The following is a 21531-nucleotide window of genomic DNA, read 5'->3' as shown; positions in this document are numbered from 1 at the left end:
AACTTAGTCTGCGCTCCCTTGGGAACAACTTTATAGCTTCGGAAGCATTGTTGAGGGTTGCATTCTACACTTGATGGTGTGGTCACAATATTATTACATCAAATTTGTGGTTAAACCTCCGTGAATTGTTTTTCATGCAAGAAAATAAAATGATAGACAAAACGAAGATACACCATGTTAGGATATTCTTTACTAAATGTGCTTCGACTCGGGCACAGTGCTATTGACTGTGCGAGCTTCGGACTCCTCCCGAAAATCGCGTTGTTGCTAAGCGTGGTGATGCCCTTCTGGTTACTGACTGCGAACAAGAGTAGGTGCTAGCGGTGGTGGTGGTGGCAACTAGGCCCAGGAAGCTTGAGAATGGCTTGCCGAAGCAACAGAGGACGTAGGCTGTTGATTGCGTATATACTCTGGGATGTAGAGAGAATAGCATGAAGCAGTATGTAGAACCTGCTTTGGCTGATTCTGCCGTGCTTCAACTTTGGCAATCTCTTTCTGCTTTTGAATCGTAACCTGGCATGTTCTTGTGGTATGCCCTTTGTCTTCACCGCAGAACAAACAAAACAGTTTCCTGGGCTGATCTCCATATCTTCCTCCAAAGTTTCTGCCTCCTCTACCGCTTGTAGCTGGTGGCCTGAAGGAGCTTTGTTGTGCCCCTGATGATTGGGAGCTATGCTGCTGCATTTGGGTATGATTTCCCCTGTCGTCACTTGAGCTGGCGCTATGGATTGATCTGACATGCCTGGGGTGCAATCTCCCTCCGAAGCCCCTGGCCATTTCAGAGTATATGTAGGCTTCTTCCGCACTTTGCCAAAAATCATTGTCGGCTCTAATGTATTCATCCATTCTTTGGAGAAGCTTCTCTAAAGTTTGCGGTGGCTTCCTTGCAAAGTATTGCGCCGTGGGTCCTAGCCGGAGCCCTTTGATCATGGCCTCAATGATGATCTCATTGGACACTGTTGGTGCTTGAGCTCTCAGCCGCAAGAACCTTCGGACATACGCCTACAAATATTCCTCCTAGTCCTGCATACACTGAAAGAGGGCCTAGGCAGTGACCGGCTTCGTTTGAAAACCCTGAAAGCTGGTTACTAACATATCCTTTAGCTTCTGCCATGACGTAATTGTCCCTGGCCGAAGAGAGGAGTACCAGGTTTGAGCTACGCTTTTGACTGCCATGACAAAGGACTTCGCCATGACAGCAGTATTGCCCCCATATGAGGATATGGTTGCTTCGTAGCTCATCAAGAATTGCTTCGGGTCTGAGTGCCCGTCATACATGGGGAGCTGAGCTGGCTTGTATGACGGTAGCCACGAGTTAGCCTGCAATTCTGCTGCCAAGGGAGAAGCATCGTCAAAAGCAAAATTGCCCTGATGAAAGTCATTGTACCATTCATCATCATTGAATGGACTTTCTTGGCGAAGCTCCCTGTGTAGCCTTCAGTCTTGGTCATCCTAAGTGAGGTGACGCATTTCTTCAGCGGCTTCATCGATCTTCTTCTAAAGGTCAATGAGCTGAAGCATCTTTTCCCTCTTCCTTTGAACCTGTTGGTGGATAGCCTCCAGATCCCTTATCTCTTGATCCAGTTCCTCCTCTTGAGGTTTTGGGCTAGTAGCCTTCCTCTTCTGGCTCCTAGCTTCTTGCAGCGTCTCCAGATTAGTGTCTAGTGGCTTTAGGGCAGCCCCTGGCACCATTGTCTTCTTCGGCGGCATTACGAAAGTCGATGGTTGTCGAAGGTGGTCAAATGAGTTCACTAGAGGTGGGCACCAATGTTGGTCACTTGTTCTCAAATGCTACAAATCAAGAACAAGGCAACACAATTGTTAACGATTAAAGACCTTCGTCCTTCGAAGCATTATCTCCTTTGGGATATAATGATTTTTGGATGAAGGTCATGGAGGACAAACCTCCATCATCTCAGTGAGCAAATATAAATAAATACACACGAAACATAAAAGAATACAAATAATCACTATGAATTATTAGATTAGTTATATTCTCATCTTTTAAATATGAATAAACACCAACGGTATAAACATTACATTAATACCTTTGGCTTGCCAGAAGGTGGAATGCGAGAGTGACGCGAGAGTGATTACAATTCATCGTCAACAGTACGGTGCTACTGTTCATCTATTTATAGGCACGGGGCGTAGCTCGGACAAAATTACATTCATGTCCCTGACATTTCCTGCTAATCATAAGGCGAGCTATCAAGGACTAAGTAGTCTTCTCTTCTTTAGGTCGGTTCCATCTTCCACCTTCGTCATCATACTAAGCCGAAGCTCTTTCAGCCACAACTTTAGTGTCCGTTCATCCTGCCTCCAGGTCGTATCTCCATATCACGCATACCTTCATCTCAAAGTCGAAGCCTCCTGTAGCAGTCTATGTTACACTAAAATAACATATTAGTCACGTTTTTGAGAACCTTCGGAAGAGGAAGGCCCCCAACACCCCCTTTTTCCCATAATCAAAATTCTCCCCCATAATAGACCAAATTTTGCAATAAGAGGATTTTGGACGAAATACAAATTCTAACTCTATAATTTTTGAAATTCACAAGTGGTTGGCTGATCCATTTTCTTTGGTCTTAATTTCTTCCCCTATGGCATTAAGCACCAAAACAGGATAACTTTTGGCCCTTTTAACCCCATTGCCTCACCAAAATGTCAAATAAGAGCAAAAAGGCAATGAGAGCATAACAAAGAACTTAGGACAAGATACATTTTACCGGAATGCAATGGAAGCTCTTTCTTTGTCCAAGTTCACTTTTCCCTTTCAATATCCCCTTTGAGACTATTTCAAGAATACTCAAACAAACGAGTTAGTCTCAAGGGAGTCAAGTTGCAGCACTTCTCCCCCTAAACATGTGCATCATTTGCAAAGGGACTTGTGAGGTCTGGGGATGACTTGTACAACTTGAGCACCAGAAATAAGCAATTAAAGACAATAAAGCTTGAAGTAACATGTTCAAAAGCATAGACCACATGTATGCTATAGATCAATCCAAGTTACGCAAATCTAAGACATTTAGCTCACTACGCAACCTGCAAAACCTTTTTCTCATCTAAAGGCTTGGAGAAGATATCGGTTAGCTGGTTCTCGGTGCTAATATAATAAATGTCGATATCTCCCCTTTACTAGTGGTCTCTCAAGAAGTGATGCCAGATGTCTATGTGCTTAGTGTGGCTGTGTTCGACAGGATTATCCGTCAAGCGGATTGCACTCTCATTGTCACATAGGAGTGGGACTTTGTTCAGATTGTAGCCAAAGTCCCGGAAGGTTTGCCTCATCCAAAGTAGTTGCACACAACACTGTCGTGCGGCAACATACTCGGCCTCAGCGGTGGATAGGGCAATAGATGTTTGTTTCTTAGAGCTCTAAGACATTAGGGACCTTCCCAGAATCTGGCATATCCCTGATGTGCTCGTCCTATCAACCTTGCACCTGACATAGTCGGAATCTGAGTATCCGATTAAGTTAAAGGTAGACCCCTTTCCATACTAGATCCCAAAGCAAGGCGTAGAGACTAGATATCTAAGAATTCGCTTAACGACCACAAGGTGACACTCCTTGGGCTCGGATTGAAATCTAGCACACATGCATACACTAAGCATTATGTCCGGTCTACTAGCACAAAGATAAAGTAATGATCCTATCATTGACCGGTATGCCTTTTGATCAACGGACTTACCTCCTTTGTTGAGGTCCAGATGTCCGTCAGTTCCCATCGGTGTCTTTGTGGGCTTTGCATCCTTCATCCCAAACCTATTGAGAAGATCTTGAGTGTACTTCGTTTGGGAGATGAAGGTGCCTTCTTGAGTTGCTTCACTTGAAATCCAAGGAAGTAGTTCAACTCCCCATCATCGACATCTCGAACTTTTGCATCATCACCCTGCTAAACTCCTCACAAGACTTTTGATTAGTAGAACCAAATATAATGTCATCAACATATATTTGGCATACAAAAAGATCACCATTACAAGTCTTTGTGAAAAGAGTAGGATTAGCTTTCCCAACCTTGAAAGCATTAGCAATAAGAAAATCTCTAAGGCATTCATACCATGCTCTTGGGGCTTGCTTATGTTCATAGAGCGCCTTAGAGAGCTTGTAGACATGGTCGGGATACCTGTCATCCTCAAAGCTAGGGGGTTGTTCCACGTATACCTCCTCCTTGATTGGTCCATTGAGGAAGGCGTTGTTCACATCCATATGGAACAGCTTAAAGGAATGGTGAGCACCATAGGCCAATAAAATCCGAATTAACTCTAACCTAGCCACAAGAGCAAAAGTCTCCTCAAAATCCAAACCTGCGACTTGGGCATAACCTTTTGCCACAAGTCGAGCCTTGTTCCTTGTCACCACTCTGTGTTTGTCTTGCATGTTGCGAAACACCCATTTGGTTCGCACAATGTTTTGCTTTGGACATGGCACCAGGTTCCAAGCTTCATTTCTTTTGAAGTTGTTGAGCTCTTCCTGCATGGCCAACACCCAGTCTGGATCCTGCAAGGCTTCTTCTACCCTGAAAGGCTCAATAGAAGAAACAAACGAGTAATGCTCACAGAAGTTAGCTAATCGTGAGCGAGTTGTTACTCCCTTGCTGATGTCACCCAGTATCTGAGCCACTGGATGGTTACAAGTTCGGTATTCAATGGATAATTAAATTTTGACATCTATAAGTTCTAAAACATCTGACAAGATAACTGACTGAATCTGTTTCAGACATCAGCATAGTTAATTTCAAAATTCGATATCACCCAAACTACTTAACCAAAAATTATGAAATTCTGCTGGCAGTTATAACTTTTATCCCTCTACAAAAGTCTCCATAGTTGGAAGAGCCAATTCAGCCATTTACTAGATCAAACCTACCAGTGAACAGACCCGCTCATTTTTGTCAGGCAAACAGGAACAGCCACAGTAAAACAAACATAACTGGAGTTTCAAAATTCATATAAATGCACTCTTTAACAATCTGGAAAGCTTATGAAATTATCTACAACTTCTTTTACCAACCTAAAGTTTAATTCTGTTGATAAAATTGCCTAAATCTTAAGAGAACAGATTCTGCATAGAATTGTGAGACTGAAAAACGGATATAATCAAACTGCAATAACTTTCTGATCTGATGTCCGATTGAGGTGTTCTTCGTGGCCACGGAAAGATCTACAAATTATCTACAACCCATATATAGACTTTTTATTTTTTTGAGGCCACAAAGACCACGGAAAACTGGCATGAACAGAAACTATCGAATCTGCCATTCTGCAGAAAAATAAATTCGAGATCAAAACCTAACCCCACATCTAATCCAACCTCTAATCCTTTAATCCCCATGATCCACAACCCCCCAAAGCACATAATTACAGGGAGGAACAAGGATTTCATCCATACCTAGGGTTTTCCCTAAGAAAATCTTCAAGAAGAGATGGGGAAGAACATCTCCTTGATCCTCTCTCCCTCTTCAATTCAACGTGCTCCTCCTCTTCTCGATCCTTGCTGCGTGGGGGGAGATCTAGAGGGAGGAGGAAGCCGTGGAGAGGGTAAAGGGTGGCTGCCCAAGGGGAGGAGAGGGAGAGAGAGGGGGCGGTGGACAAAGGGGTGGGGGGCGCTGCTGCAACAAATTGGGAGAAGGGGAGGCGGTCGGCTAGGGTTGGGAAGGGGGGCTCCCATCCATCGGATCGAGATGAAAGGCCCGAACACGCTCTCCCATCTGAGCTCCAGACTCCAGCGGAAAAAATGTCAAAAGATCTACTGTTTCCCTGAGTATTGCCTCCTGAAACTCCAAACCCCAATGCCACAGAACATGAAAGAAAAGAGAAAAAGAAATTTAACTTCTTTTTCAGAAAATTGGGATATCACAATAAGAGCCTTCCCTTTCTCCTTGTTGAGATTGGAGGTTCTATGGCTTGTCAAGTTCTTGGTCTCCTTTTGGAAACCAAGTCCATCCTTAATAGAGGGGTGTCTCCCAATGGTGTAGGCATCCCTAGAAAACTTTAGTTTCTCATAACTATCTTTGCAGGTCTTAAGTTGAGCATTAAGACTTGCAACATCATTGTTTAACTTAATAATAGTAGAAGCATGTTCATTACAAGCATCAATATTATAATACCCTAAAAACCAAACCATGTTTAAAATCCTAATATGGTGTGTCCTACTGATGATCGGAGACCGTAGATGCATAGATATCGTCGAGACGATTTCGATCGACTACTAGTTTGCCTTGTTTGGAGTCTGAATGAGTTTTTTCAAGTGCCGGTCGATCTGAGCCATTGGATATTAGGATTGGGGGAGTTTTCTTCTATTTATACCTCCCTAACCCTAGCAGCCACGTCCTCCCACCCTAGCAGCCATCCCCTTTTGTGCCTTGCCCCAAGAGAAGAGAGGAAGAACAAGGGAGAGAAGAGAGGGAAGATTAGGTCACGCAGTCGCCTGTCGTCGTCATCGTTCCTCTTCAAGAATTGGTTGGATTTCCTTTCCTCTCTCTATTGTCCCCACTTGATGGATGTTTTACCTTGTTTTGGATGAGTTTTAGGCCCCGCAATTAGCCCTTTATGTTGCATTAGATGGGGGATTAGATTTTTGATCTCGAAATTAGTCTTTGCAGAATGACAGATTCGATAGTTTTTGTTCCTGCCAGTTTTCCGTGGTCTTAGAGGCCTCAAAAAAATAAAAAGTCTATTTATGAGTTGTAGATAATTTAGATATCTTTCCGTGGCTGCAAAGAACACCTCAATCGGACATCAGGTTAGAGAGTAATTGCAGTTTGATTATAACAGTTTTTCAGTCTCATAATTCTGTGTAGAATCTGTTCTCATGAGATTTAGATAATTCTATCAACATAATTGAACTTTTGGTTAGTAAGAGAAGTTGTAGATAATTTCATAGGCTTTCCAGATTGATAAAGAGTGTATTCATATGAATTTTGAAACTCCAGTTATGTTTGTTTTACTGTGGCTGTTCCTGTTTGCCTGGCAAAAACCGAGCAGGTCTGTTCACTGGTGGGTTTCATATAGTAAATTGCCGAATTGGCTCCTACAACTATGGAGACTTTTGTAGAGGGATAAATGTTCTTACTACCAGCAAAATTTCATAATTTTTGGTTGATTAGTTTGGGAGATATCGAATTTTGAATTTAACTATGCTGCTGTCTGAAACAGATTCAGTCAGTTATCTTGTCGGATGTTTTAGAACTTATAAATGGCAAAATTTAATTATTCATTGAATACCGAAGTTGTAGAGTATTTTGTGTAGATACTCCTAGATTATTTGTTTGATATCACCACTGTTATAATTTTAAAGATACAAAATTAACAAACAGCACTGCTGCTGTTTGACATGTGGTTCAGGGTGGGAGTCTTTTCACTAGGTCTTGGTTTCAAGTGTAGGAACGATTTGTTGATTGTTGGCAAATGTTTATGAAATATTTGTACTAAGTTTTATGCCCCGCAACAGGTGATTATGCTGCGGATCATGCTTAGTACATTTTCTTCTTCGATGAAGGCAAGTGAATGTAGCGGTGGTTGCTACCGTTTTAACTTGTTGTTTCATCGCCTACACTCTAATATTCAGAATCATCAAATTCTTTCGTAATTGAACTCTATGGTGATGCTTTACTTGATTGTATTATATTGATGCTTAATCATATATTGATGATGATGATGATTCGAGTATGACCCACGAGATTAATTCACACTCCTGAAGGTGAATGAAGTATTATTTGAGGTTTGTATTGTATCTGAAGGTAAACAAAGTATTGTTTGAGGTTTGTATTGTATTTGAAGGAAGTGAAGTATATTGATAAATGCAGCATGCCATATACATTGCATGATTCACTTGCATCCGAAGTTTTGTCGTGACCTATGGTCCGACCGTACCGGTACAACTTAGCATCGTACGTTGCCCGAGGAGGGGTACGATGCGGCTTCATACCCTTGGAGGTATGAAGGCAGAAGACATATGCATTGCATTCATATGCATTCATTGAAGTGATATTTGCAGATGGTGTGGTTTTATACTCTAAGAGGGAAGTGTTATACAACATATTGTGGCCGTTCGAGGAAATGAGATGGCATTGATTATTTTGGGACTATTGAGTTCTATATCTACAAGTATTTCTGATCTCAATTGTGATCCCTTTTAAAATGTTGATTAATTCAATTCTTTTGGTTTAAATATCTCGTCAAAATAATTTACTTGCTGAGATGTTTCATCTCACTCTTGCATTACTCAATGCAGGTACTTGATTCATGTTGGGAATGAGGGAAGTAGTAGCACGTCCACCTTCACTCTCATAATAACGCTGCCCAGGCACAACCATGATTTAATTAGAAACTTCTTGTCAAGGATGTTTGTTTTTAACTAGTCATGCACACTAGTTAATTCAGTTTATGTCGTTATGGTTATCTTCCCATTGCTAGCAGATCATTAATGCCTAGTATGTTTTCTTATCATGATATCTGTTTATACTCTGTTGCTTCCACGTTTATGCAAATTTTCAAAAGAGATGCTGTCGAAATTTTATATATGAATGTTAGTTGTGTAGTTTAGTAGCATTTCGGGGTGTTTGTGGATCCTGGGGTGTTACAGTTGGTATCAGAGCATAGGCTTTAGATTCTTGGCAATTTGAAGACAAATTTGACACACTTGCACATATAGGAAGGGTGTGGGTTCAAATATCTTTGATATATGTTAATGTCTTTGAAGTGCAGATGAAATAATTTCACCCTCCCTAATCCTTTACGGTGATGTGGTAAGTTGTTTATGACTTAATGCCTGATATAATTCATTTCTAAATTTTGATATTGTTTATTAATACGATTGATATCGCTGTTCTTTTGTGAGATTGAAATCGTTATTATGCTTGTGATATACATGTATGCCTATGTTGTTTTCAACATGTTTTTCATGGTTGAGTTTTATTACAATAATATTGTTATATATGTTTGATTGAGGATGTTTCCAAGAGGAGTGTGAATTGCATGTTTTGGGTTACAAGGTAACCATCGATTTGGATTTAAGTTGTTGGGCGGTTGGTGGATAGCTCCAACTATCTTTGCAAGGAATGATTGTTTATGCCGAGAAACCAATTCTAAAAGAAATAAATATTGGTACTTTTATATGGATTTTGGGGGGAAAGTCTTTACATAGCTAGCCAGAGTGGATTACATGTCTCCCTTCAATCTTGTGTTTTAGTAGCCACAAAGCCTAGATGTGGTTTAAAGTGGTTGCATGTTAGTCATTCTAATTGTAGAATAAATCTTTTATTTTCTTGATCCATTGATTATATATTAATATGTTGAGGATCTGATGGTTATCTCCCTGATGCATGCTTGTGGAGCCATTGTTGGACCACTTATCTATTGGTTTGAATGAAGTCATTGCCTAGCCTAGAGTTGGTTGGGTGTGGTTAGTCACCTATTTCTAAATGATGTGGTTCTTACATCAGATTGAGATGTTTGTCATGTGTGTGAAGGATTACAGGGTTATTATTGACCCTGTATGTCTGGTACTTTGAGTGCATCGTATGATGGAATGAAATGTAAGTTTTTGAACTACAGTAGATGAAGACTTATATTATGTGTAGGTTAACCTTACTAGTTTGGATATTTTTTTAGTTGAGTTGTTGGATGAAGTATAGTGACATTAGTTAAGCAAAGTATTGTGTTGTTGCTGTGCTGTCAGTGCTCTTTGTGGAGTTTTTGGCATTTGTTCGATGAACTATGCCGCACAGAATGTTATTGGCTTCTTGTTGGCTTTATTGCTCCATTAGTTCTGTAGACTTTCTCCCTTTTGTGGGGTGTAAAGAACGTTAGATTACATGATTATCTTTTTCATGACGTCAAGAACAAGGTTTAGGAAGATTAGGAGTTTTGTTTCAATGGAACTACTTGTTTCGTGGTGCTTTGATGTGAGGTGTTTGATCTTCTTATACATTCATCTGGTGTGGATGTTTGACAATTGAATTAAAATGAATTGTTGAAGTTGGTAAGGGTTGTTCTTAGTGCATATTACCTCTTCATAAAAAGAGTGTTGTTTTAAGACATTGATCTTGATGTATAGCTGCATCCAAATTCAATGATGGCAAATCCTAGTGTTGATTGCACCTATGACAATGCCTTGGGAATTCGTTTTATATTGTTTTATGATTGTTGTCAAGGTGTGTCATTTTCTTTGGTAAATTAGTCCGACTTAGAGGTTATTTCTTGAAAAACTCTTTTCATGATCTCGTCAAGGCTACTAGTCTACTATATGAGTCTATTTAGGGTGTTTGACCGAGTTTTACCGTTGGTGAATGTCTTCATTTGTAGAAGTGGCTGAATTCGAGGACGAATTCTTTTAAGGGGGGTAGAATATAATACCCTAAAAACCAAACCATGTTTAAAATCCTAATATGGTGTGTCCTACTGATGATCGGAGACCGTAGATGCATAGATATCGTCGAGACGATTTCGATCGACTACTAGTTTGCCTTGTTTGGAGTCTGAATGAGTTTTTTCAAGTGCCGGTCGATCTGAGCCATTGGATATTAGGATTGGGGGAGTTTTCTTCTATTTATACCTCCCTAACCCTAGCAGCCACGTCCTCCCACCCTAGCAGCCATCCCCTTTTGTGCCTTGCCCCAAGAGAAGAGAGGAAGAACAAGGGAGAGAAGAGACGGAAGATTAGGTCACGCAGTCGCCTGTCGTCGTCATCGTTCCTCTTCAAGAATTGGTTGGATTTCCTTTCCTCTCTCTATTGTCCCCACTTGATGGATGTTTAACCTTGTTTTGGATGAGTTTTAGGCCCTGCAATTAGCCCTTTCTGTTGGATTAGACGGGGGATTAGATTTTTGATCTCGAAATTAGTCTTTGCAGAATGACAGATTCGATAGTTTTTGTTCCTGCCAGTTTTCCGTGGTCTTAGTGGCCTCAAAAAAATAAAAAGTCTATTTATGAGTTGTAGATAATTTAGATATCTTTCCGTGGCCGCAAAGAACACCTCAATCGGACATCAGGTTAGAGAGTAATTGCAGTTTGATTATAACAGTTTTCCAGTCTCATAATTCTGTGTAGAATCTGTTCTCATGAGATTTAGATAATTCTATCAACAGAATTGAACTTTTGGTTAGTAAGAGAAGTTGTAGATAATTTCATAGGCTTTCCAGATTGATAAAGAGTGTATTCATATGAATTTTGAAACTCCAGTTATGTTTGTTTTACTGTGGCTGTTCCTGTTTGCCTGGCAAAAACCGAGCAGGTCTGTTCACTGGTGGGTTTCATATAGTAAATTGCCGAATTGGCTCCTACAACTATGGAGACTTTTGTAGAGGGATAAATGTTCTTACTACCAGCAAAATGTCATAATTTTTGGTTGATTAGTTTAGGAGATATCGAATTTTGAATTTAACTATGCTGCTGTCTGAAACAGATTCAGTCAGTTATCTTGTCGGATGTTTTAGAACTTATAGATGGCAAAATTTAATTATCCATTGAATACCGAAGTTGTAGAGTATTTTGTGTAGATACTCCTAGATTATTTGTTTGATATCACCACTGTTATAATTTTAAAGATACAAAATTAACAAACAGCACTGCTGCTGTGTGACATGTGGTTCAGGGTGGGAGTCTTTTCACCAGGTCTTGGTTTCAAGCGTAGGAACAATTTGTTGATTGTTGGCAAATGTTTATGAAATATTTGTACTAAGTTTTATGCCCCGCAACAGGTGATTATGCTCCGGATCTTGCTTAGTACATTTTCTTCTTCGATGAAGGCAAGTGAATGTAGCGGTGGTTGCTACCGTTTTGACTTGTTGTTTCATCGCCTACACTCTAATATTCAGAATCATCAAATTCTTTCGTAATTGAACTCTATGGTGATGCTTTACTTGATTGTATTATATTGATGCTTAATCATATATTGATGATGATGATGATTCGAGTATGACCCACGAGATTAATTCACACTCCTGAAGGTGAATGAAGTATTATTTGAGGTTTGTATTGTATCTGAAGGTAAACAAAGTATTGTTTGAGGTTTGTATTGTATTTGAAGGAAGTGAAGTATATTGATAAATGCAGCATGCCATATACATTGCATGATTCACTTGCATCCGAAGTTTTGTCGTGACCTATGGTCCGACCGTACCGATACAACTTAGCATCGTACGTTGCCCGACGAGGGGTACGATGCGGCTTCATACCCTTGGAGGTATGAAGGCAGAAGACATATGCATTGCATTCATATGCATTCATTGAAGTGATATTTGCAGATGGTGTGGTTTTATACTCTAAGAGGGAAGTGTTATACAACATATTGTGGTCGTTCGAGGAAATGAGATGGCATTGATTATTTTGGGACTATTGAGTTCTATATCTACAAGTATTTCTGATCTCAATTGTGATCCCTTTTAAAATGTTGATTTATTCAATTCTTTTGGTTTAAATATCTCGTCAAAATAATTTACTTGCTGAGATGTTTCATCTCACTCTTGCATTAGTCAATGCAGGTACTTGATTCATGTTGGGAATGAGGGAAGTAGTAGCACGTCCACCTTCACTCTCATAATAACGCTGCCCAGGCACAACCATGATTTAATTAGAAACTTCTTGTCAAGGATGTTTGTTTTTAACTAGTCATGCACACTAGTTAATTCAGTTTATGTCGTTATGGTTATCTTCCCATTGCTAGCAGATCATTAATGCCTAGTATGTTTTCTTATCATGATATCTGTTTATACTCTGTTGCTTCCACGTTTATGCAAATTTCCAAAAGAGATGCTGTCGAAATTTTATATATGAATGTTAGTTGTGTAGTTTAGTAGCATTTCAGGGTGTTTGTGGATCCTGGGGTGTTACAAATATACATCTATTGCAAATAACAACATGCTCTATGGATGAACTAGCAGAATTTGCTTCTTCTAAGTTAGCATTTAAATCAACATTTAAATTCTTAAGCTTAGAGACATAGTCATTACAAGCAGATAATTCAGATGTCAATAGTTCATTCTTCTTAGTTTCTAGAGCAAGAGATTTTTGAACACTAATGAACTTATCATGTTCCTCATACAAAATATCTTCTTTCTTTTCTAGCAATCTATCCTTTTCATTAAGAGCATCAATTAATTCATTTATTTTATCTACCTTAGATCTATCTAATCCTTTAAATAAATCACTATAATCTATTTCATCGTTAGAAGATTCCTCGTTGCTATAAGAAGAATATTTAGGAATATCTCGAATACGTACTGTTGGGGGCCTTCGTCCTTCGAAGGTCCTCAAAAATGTGATTTAACAATATTTTCCAAGTGTGACATGTAAACAGGTACCTTCGGACTCGGGTCAAAAGCATATATAATATGGAAAGCATGATTGGGACGAAGGTTGAGTCAATCCGGAAGCTATGTGCAAGAAAGCTTCGGCCAAATGGCAGAAAAAGGAACTGACTTAAAGAGGAAAAGGCTATCTAGTCCTCATAGAATCGTACATAAGTTAATAATAAATGTAAAGGGCATAAATGTAATTTCTCACAGGCTGCGTTCTGTGCCTATAAATAGATGAACAGTACCCCCATACTGTTCACGCTGACTTTACTTTCTCGTGCGTCACGCTCGTACTTTTACCTTCTGTCAAGCCGATGGTACACTTGTAATTCATTATTGTCTCTATTTTTTCATGATGATACAATAAAGTTATATTGACAATGTTATACTATTATTCATGTTATCTTTCATGTTTCATATGCTTCTTCTTTCATTAATGTATACTGTGATGATGAAGGTACGTCCTTCATGACCTTCGTCCGAAGATCGTTATATCCTAAGGGAGATAATGCTTCGAAGGACGAAGGACATTAATATTTAATATTTTGTGTTGCCTTGCTCTTAACTCATAGCATTTGAGAACAAGTCCCCAACATTGGCACCCACCTCTGGTGAACCCTTTTCGACCACCTTCGGCAAGCACTGACCTTCGTCATGCCACTGAAGAAAGCTTCAGCGACAGGGGCTGCCGCTCTGCAGCCTCTGGACCCAAATCAGGAGACTCTTTCTCTTCGAGAGGCCCGAAGCCAGAAGAGGAAGGCCACTAGTCCAACACTCCAAGAGGAAGAATTGGACCAAGAAATCAGAAACATGGAGATAATCCATCAGCAAGTGCAAAGGAAGAAGGAGAAGATGGCCTGACTGGCTGATCTTCAAAGACAAATCGACGAAGCCACTGAAGAAGTACGCCATCTTGCTTAAGACGAGCAAGATCGAAGGCCCCAACACATGGAGCTTCATCAAGACGGCTTGTTCAACAACGATGGATGGTATGATGATTTTAATCATGATACCTTTACTTTTGATGATGCTTCTCCCTTGGCAGCAGAACTGCAGGCTATCCCATGGCCCCCATCATACAAGCCACCTTAGCTCCCCATGTATTATGGGCATTCAGACCCGAAGCAGTTTTTCATGAGTTATGAAGCAACTATATCTTCATACGGAGGCAATGCAGCTGTCATGGCCAAGTCCTTCGTCATGGCAGTTCGGAATGTGGCCCAAACGTGGTATTCTTCTCTTCGGCCAGGAACTATTACTTCATGGCAGAAGCTCAAGGATATGCTAGTGACAAGTTTCTAGGGTTTTCAGACGAAGCCAGTCACAGCTCAAGCTCTGTTTCAATGCACGCAAGATCATGACGAGTATCTCCAGGCATACGTCCGAAGGTTCTTGCGTCTGAGAGCACAAGCACCTACAGTGCCCAATGAAATTTTCATTGAGGCCATGATAAAGGGGCTTCGTCCAAGATCTACTGCCTAGTATTTTGCTAGAAAACCTCCACAGACTTTGGAGAAGCTGCTCCAGAACATGGATGAGTACATCCGAGCTGACAATGACTTCCGCCAAAGAAGGGAGGAAGCATACAGGTTATCTGAAATGACCAGGGGCTTCGGAGGAAGAATCCACCCGAGGCACGTCAGGTCAATTCACAACTCTACTCAGAGTGATGACAGAGGAAGTCAACAATAGAGGCCACAATATTCCTTGCAAGCTTCGGGGCAGCAACAAAGCTCTTTCCTGCCACTAGCTCCAAGAGGCAGAGGCGCCAGGGGATTCGGAGGAAGGTTTGGACATCAGCCTAGGAAAATTTATTGCTTATTCTATGGTGAGGACAAGGGCCATACTATAAGGATGTGCCATGTCACCATTCAGAAACAAAAGGAAATAGCAGAAGCCGTAGCTCAGCAGAACCAGCCGCAGCAGGTCCTGCACACTGCTTCGTATCACTCACCCTACATACCAGAGTATGTGGGTAACCATCCTGCAGCTTCTGTTGCTTCGGCTAGCCAGTCACAGACATCTTGGCCACAGCCTCCACCTTCGCCACCACTACAACCTGCATATTCACGAGGCCAGCAGCCAGAAGGGAGCCAACAAACCCATCACCAGCGAGATTTCAGGGAGGAGTCCGAAGCTCGCACAGTCAACAGTACCGTGCCAGAATCGAAACATATCTATTGAGAGATATCCTACCCCTGAAACAGTTTTTACATTCATTGTCATTTTCTTTTTAATAAGGAACAATTATTGTAAACCTAGTTTTCTTGCCATTTTCAATTTCTTGTAATAGCTTCGTTCTTGCCACAGTGAAATATATCTTCTCCACAGAATCACGAAGTTCAAAAATTACTAAAGCTCAAAAGTCGTTCCTAAGAGAATGCGGGCTAAAAATCACATTGCAGGTATCACCGAAGCTACAAAAAGTCGTTCTTAAGGAACGCAACGTAAGTTTGCCGAAGCTACAAAAAGTCATTCTTAAGGAACACAGCGTAAGTTTGCCGAAGCTACAAAAAGTCGTTCTTAAGGAACGCAGCGTAAGTTTCCCGAAGCTACAAAATGTCATTTCTAAGGGAGCGCAGTGTAAGTTTTCTGCTCAAAAGTCGTTCCAAAGGGAATGCAGAGCCAAATACCGCCAAAATATAAGGCAGAGCGCGAAAAGTCAACGCGAATACCGCCAAAATAGAAGGTGAAGAAGTTCAAAAGCCGTTCCTTAGGGAATGCGGAACTTACAGCGAAAAGTCAGCGCTGATACACCGAAATATAAGCGGTGAAGCCGAAAAATAAGCGGCAAAGAGATTGTGTATTCCACTATGGGGGTGTGAGTGTGTGTCTTCGGCATAAACATCATTTCGCATAACATAACATCATCACATCATTTCGCATAACATAACATCATACATCATATTGCATCAATGACACAAGAAGGGGATACAATGTTGATCTTCGGAGAATGCTTCGAAAAAGTGAAATTGTGCTAAGTTTTGAAGAAGTACAGCTTCATCAGCTCTGATGTGGAGGAAGAAATCTATTTTTTACGAAGCATTAATGTTTTTACAAAGCTTGGATGTTCTTTACGAAGTATGAATATTCCCACGGGACATAAATGTTTTTCTTCACGAAACATGAAAAGAAGGGAAGGTGTTTTTTCTCCAAAGGCTCAAAAACGGTTTGTACATAAAGTTTCATGCATCGCAAAGAATTGAACTACAAACAATTTATATATTACATTCAAGCACCAAATATTACAAGCATAGTTCAGCAACTGTTACAATAATATTCTAGAAATGTTTTTACAATAGCTACTCTTCTTCCTTCAAAACTTTATCTGCAGCTTCGGTCAGCAGTTTGGTAACGACTTCGTCTACAATAGCTTCGGCCATGTTAATAATTTCTATTGATTTCTTTGCCTCTGGGTCATCCAGTGGCTCGAATGGTTCTGGGGGAGGAGATAGTTCAGCTGCGGTAGAAAACGTAAATTAGTTTGAAGTCACAAAATTAAACAACGAAGTTAAAAGCCATTAAGTAATACCTATCCGTCTCTCAAGTTCCGCAGCTTTTTCAGCTGCTTTCGCTGCTTCTCGAGTGTCATGAATATCTTTTTCGCTCCTTTTCATTATTTCATGGGCCATCCCTCGGCCGCCATTTTCCCAGATATCAGTGAAAAATGTTCCGCCTATTAAGCTTGCTTCGGCCGAGAGGTCCTTCGTATCGTCAATAGAGAAGGCAGCTTCGGCCTGAGCCAAAGTTTTGACATGTTCGCACCCTGCCTTCTCCAAAATAGCTGCAACTCCCCTCGCACCAGAGAACACACAGACGTCCCCACGGTCACTCAAAATTTCTTCAAAAGCTTTGGCTTCACCGCTGATCCACTCAATTACTCCTTCGAGGTCGCCCCGTATGAAGTTATCTTCGCTTGAGTATGCGCCAACGTTGGCGAAGCTAGTCTTCATCTTTTTTACGCATTCCACAGATTTTTCAAAACATTTTTCTTTTGAAGAGCGAAGTTCTGCAACTATTTTTTCACAATGATTTTTCTAGTACTCACTGGCATCTCGATCAGCTTCGGCAACAGCGCATTTTAATTTGGCTTCAGCCAGTTGTTTTTGAAGGTTTTCAATCTCATTCCTTTGGATTTCAGATTGAGCCTTGAAGTTAGCTTCATTCCCCTTTACTTTGTCCACCAATGTAAGTAGAATTTTGTCTTTTTCCAAAGCTTCGTTTCTTAGCTTGATAACCTCTGTTCGAAGGTTGTTGAGAGCAATAGTGCAGCTCTCGTCTTCAGCATTCTTTTGCGCCCTTAAGGCATTGCTAAGTATTAAGCCCTACACGAAAGAATGAATGGATTAACATAAGAACAAAAGACTAATTCAAAATTCATAAACTTCCAAATTCACAATTTTTGTACCTTCAGACTATTGTATGCAAGGCTATCCACAAGATCATCCTTCAACATGGCACAGAGGCCAACTTCAAGCTTCGGGAAGCCCATGCTTCTGGCCATTTCTCGACGGACGGATAATTCTTTGTTGTCTGGGAAGCAATACAAGAAGTCATCTTCGTCTATACCATTAAACACTAAGGCCGCTTTCGGGTACTTAAGTTCTCGGGCATAGTGTTTAGCTTCAAAATTTTCTTCTTCAGATAATCTTTTTCCCGAAGCATGTCGAATAAAATAATCAAGGTTTTCGGAAGGCCCTTCGGGAGTAGGAGCGGCAGCTTTTTCAGGCAAAATCTGTTCTATAGCTTCTTCCTCCGCTGCCTTTTCTCCAATTTCCGATGGTTTCTCCTTGGCAGGCTCTGAAGGCCTAGCTTCGGCGCTAGCCTGGCTCATTGTAGCTTCGGCTTCGGTCAGTTTTGTTTCGGTTTCAATTTGCATTTTCAAAGCCTTGGCAATTTTCCCTGGAGTAGAGCTTGAAGTTTTTATCATCTCTAGCACATCTAGTATACTTGGCATCCTTTTTCTCTTGGGGTCGCTGCTAGACCTTTTTGTGCCTACGGCACCGTCACTCCTGCCGAAGGGCTTAGAACTTCTAATGTTTTCGTCCCTTCGATTCTTGGTTCCTCAATTTTGTCAGTCTTCGGCATTGCAGTCGGCTCTTCAATCCTCTGCGTAGGAGCAGGTCCTCATGCTTCAATAGCTAAAGAAGTTTCACCGCCAAATTCAGGCACTATGGCCGGTTCAATGTAGCGCGGTCGGTGTGTAAGGACCTTCAACTTTTTCCTCTTCGGCGCAGGCTCGCTTGGAGCAGCCGAAGCAGCAGCCTTTCCAGAAGTTGTACCCTTTCTTTTCTGCCCCCGCGGCGGGTAGCGATAGTCAGTGTACACAAATCTAATAGCATCAAAAACCCTATTTAGTCTTTTCTTTTTTTGGCTCCCGAAGGCCGCAGATAGTGCATTATCTTCAGACTTGGAGTATGCTCCAAGTAGTTCATGACTAGTATTTTCAACACATTTCAGCCAGTCATCATCTGGTTCGATAAACTGGTCTCCAAACCTGAAGGTGTATTTCAATCGAACTAAACCACCTTCCCTAGGGTCAGTGATGGTCTCTTTTGGCATTTCACAGTTGTCTATCAATGGCCATATCCTGTAGGCTACATGTTCTTGAACTAAGTCTCTTGTCCCAATAAAAGAGCAAACTGTGCTGAAGGCCCTTCGGCATGTTTCGGCTGCCTCATCAATTTCTACCTTCGGCTTTCGAAGACCGAAGCGGGACCAAATGGGTCACATGATGATTTCTTTAATATCTTCTCTTGCCTTTAAAACATTTTTCACGTAAAACCATTCTTCCATCAAGGCCCCGGGCCACCTCTTCCGAAACGTTGGCACTGGGTAGCTTGCGCCAGAGCGAGCAACAAAGCTCTAGCACCCAAAATTATTATGATATTGTTCCTTACCCCAGGGCTTCGTCTCATATGAAATCTCGTGCATACTGCAAAAACATCTTGTGCTTGGCTCTAGACCTTGACTCCTCATAGCCCAGGTGAATATCCCCATTCTGATAATCGCTTCGGGAGTAATCTGGTGAAGGAAAAGCTGATATATCTTTAAAACTTCAACCACAAATTTGCTTAATGGGAACCGAAGTCCAACTTTGAAGAAGCTTCGGTAGATTACAACTTCATTTTCTTCGGGAGCATGAATGACTCTGTCTATGTCAGCCCTCACAATAGACATATCTCGAAAATACCTTCCTCTCATATTATCAAGATGACTCTGTTTGATAGTTGATTTCCCGAAGATTGCATGACTTGGTCGCCAGGGCCGATCTTCAGAGTCTTCGCCCCCACTCTCCACATCATAGCTGTCACTATCATCAGTATCTTCAGACAAGCCTTCCAGAATTTTTTTAGTAATCTTCCCTGTATTCGTTTTCGCTATTGACTCAACAAATCCAGTAGTCTTCTCCTCAAGAAGCTTCTCCTCTTCGGTTAGCTTCGTCTCAGCAACTGTCTTCTTGTCTTGAGACATCTTATCTTTGGAACTGACGAAAATGTGTCTTTCAAACTGTTGGGGGCCTTCGGCTTCCGAATGTCCTCAAAAATATGATTTAACAATATTTCTAGATTATGATACATGAACAGGTACCTTCGGACTTAGGTCAAAACCACAATGTGAAGAAGCACAAAGAATACGAAGGATGGCGCAGAGCCGAAGCTATGTGCAGGGGAGCTTCAGCGTGATAACAGAAAAGGGAACCAACTTTAAGGGGAAAAGGCTATTTAGACCCCGATGGATTATTATAGAGTTATTAGCAAATGTAAAGGGCATGGGTGTAATTTTACATGAGCTGCGTCCCGTGCCTATAAATAGATGAATAGTTCTCCCGTACTGTTCACGCTGACTGGGCATTTGCTTTTGTGTCACGCTTGTACTTTTACCTTCTTTCAAGCCGAAGGTACCGTTGCAACTGGTTATCATTTCTATTTTTACTTAAATAATGAAATAGAAATGAATTGATGGTAATAATTAACTGTTTGTATTATCTTTTACATTCCATATGTTTCTTTCCTCGTTTATATGTTGCTTTGACGAAGGTAAGTCCTTCACATCCTTCGTCCGAAAATCATTATCTCCCAAGGGAAATAATGCTTCAAAGGACGAAGGACTTTAATGTTTAACATTCTCTGTGTTGCCTTGTTCTTGACTCATAGCATTTGAGAACAAGTCCCCAACATTGGCGCCCACCTCCGGTGAACCCTTTCCGACCACTTTCGGCAAGCATCGACCTTCGTCATGCCGCCAAAGAAAGCTTCAGCAACCGGGACTGCCGCTTTACAGCCGCTGGACCCGAACCAGGAGACCCTTTCTCTTCGGGAGGCCCGAAGCCAGAAGAGGAAAGCCACCAGTCCAACGCCTCAAGAGGACGATTTGGACCAAGAGATCAGGAATATGGAGATGCTTCATCATCAAGTGCAAAGGAAGAAGGAAAAGATGGCTCGGCTAGCTGACCTGCAAAGGCAGATAGACGAAGCCTCTGAAGAGGTTCGTCATCTTGCTCAAGATGAACAAAACCAAAGGCCCCAGCACAGAGAGCTTCACCAAGAGGGCTTCGTCAACGAAGATGACTGGTATGAGGATTTCCATCATGGAAATTTTGCCTTTGATGATGCTTCTCCTCTGTCAGCAGAGCTGCAGGCTACACCTTGGCCCCTGTCTTACAAAACACCTCAGCTCCCCATGTATGACGGACACTCAGATCTGAAGCAATTTCTGATGAGCTACGAAGCAACCATATCTTCATATGGTGGCAATACTGCAGTCATGGCGAAATCCTTCGTTATGGCAGTCAAAAATGTTGCACAAACCTGGTACTCCTCTCTTCGGCTAGGAACAATCACATCATGGCAGAAGCTGAAGGACATGCTGATCACTAGTTTCCAAGGGTTTCAGACGAAGCCGGTTACTGCTCAAGCTTTGTTCCAGTGCACGCAGGATCACGAGGAATACCTTCAGGCGTATGTCCGAAGGTTCTTGCGTTTGAGGGCACAAGCGCCAATAATGCCCAATGATATTGTCATTGAGGCCATGATCAAGGGGCTTCGGCTAGGACATTCGGCCCAATACTTCGCCAGGAAACCCCCTCAGACCTTGGAAAATTTGCTTCAGAAGATGGATGAATACATCCGCGCTGATAATGACTTTCGTCAAAGAAGGGAGGAAGCCTACAGGTTCTTCGAAATGACCAGGGGCTTCGGAGGTAGAGTCCAACCTAGGCATGTAAGATCAA

The sequence above is a fragment of the Zea mays genome, chromosome 2 (assembly GCF_902167145.1).
Source record: "Zea mays cultivar B73 chromosome 2, Zm-B73-REFERENCE-NAM-5.0, whole genome shotgun sequence".
Lineage (NCBI taxonomy): Eukaryota > Viridiplantae > Streptophyta > Magnoliopsida > Poales > Poaceae > Zea > Zea mays.
The sequence above is the reverse complement of the archived record's forward strand: the minus strand, read 5'-3'. Positions refer to the sequence as shown.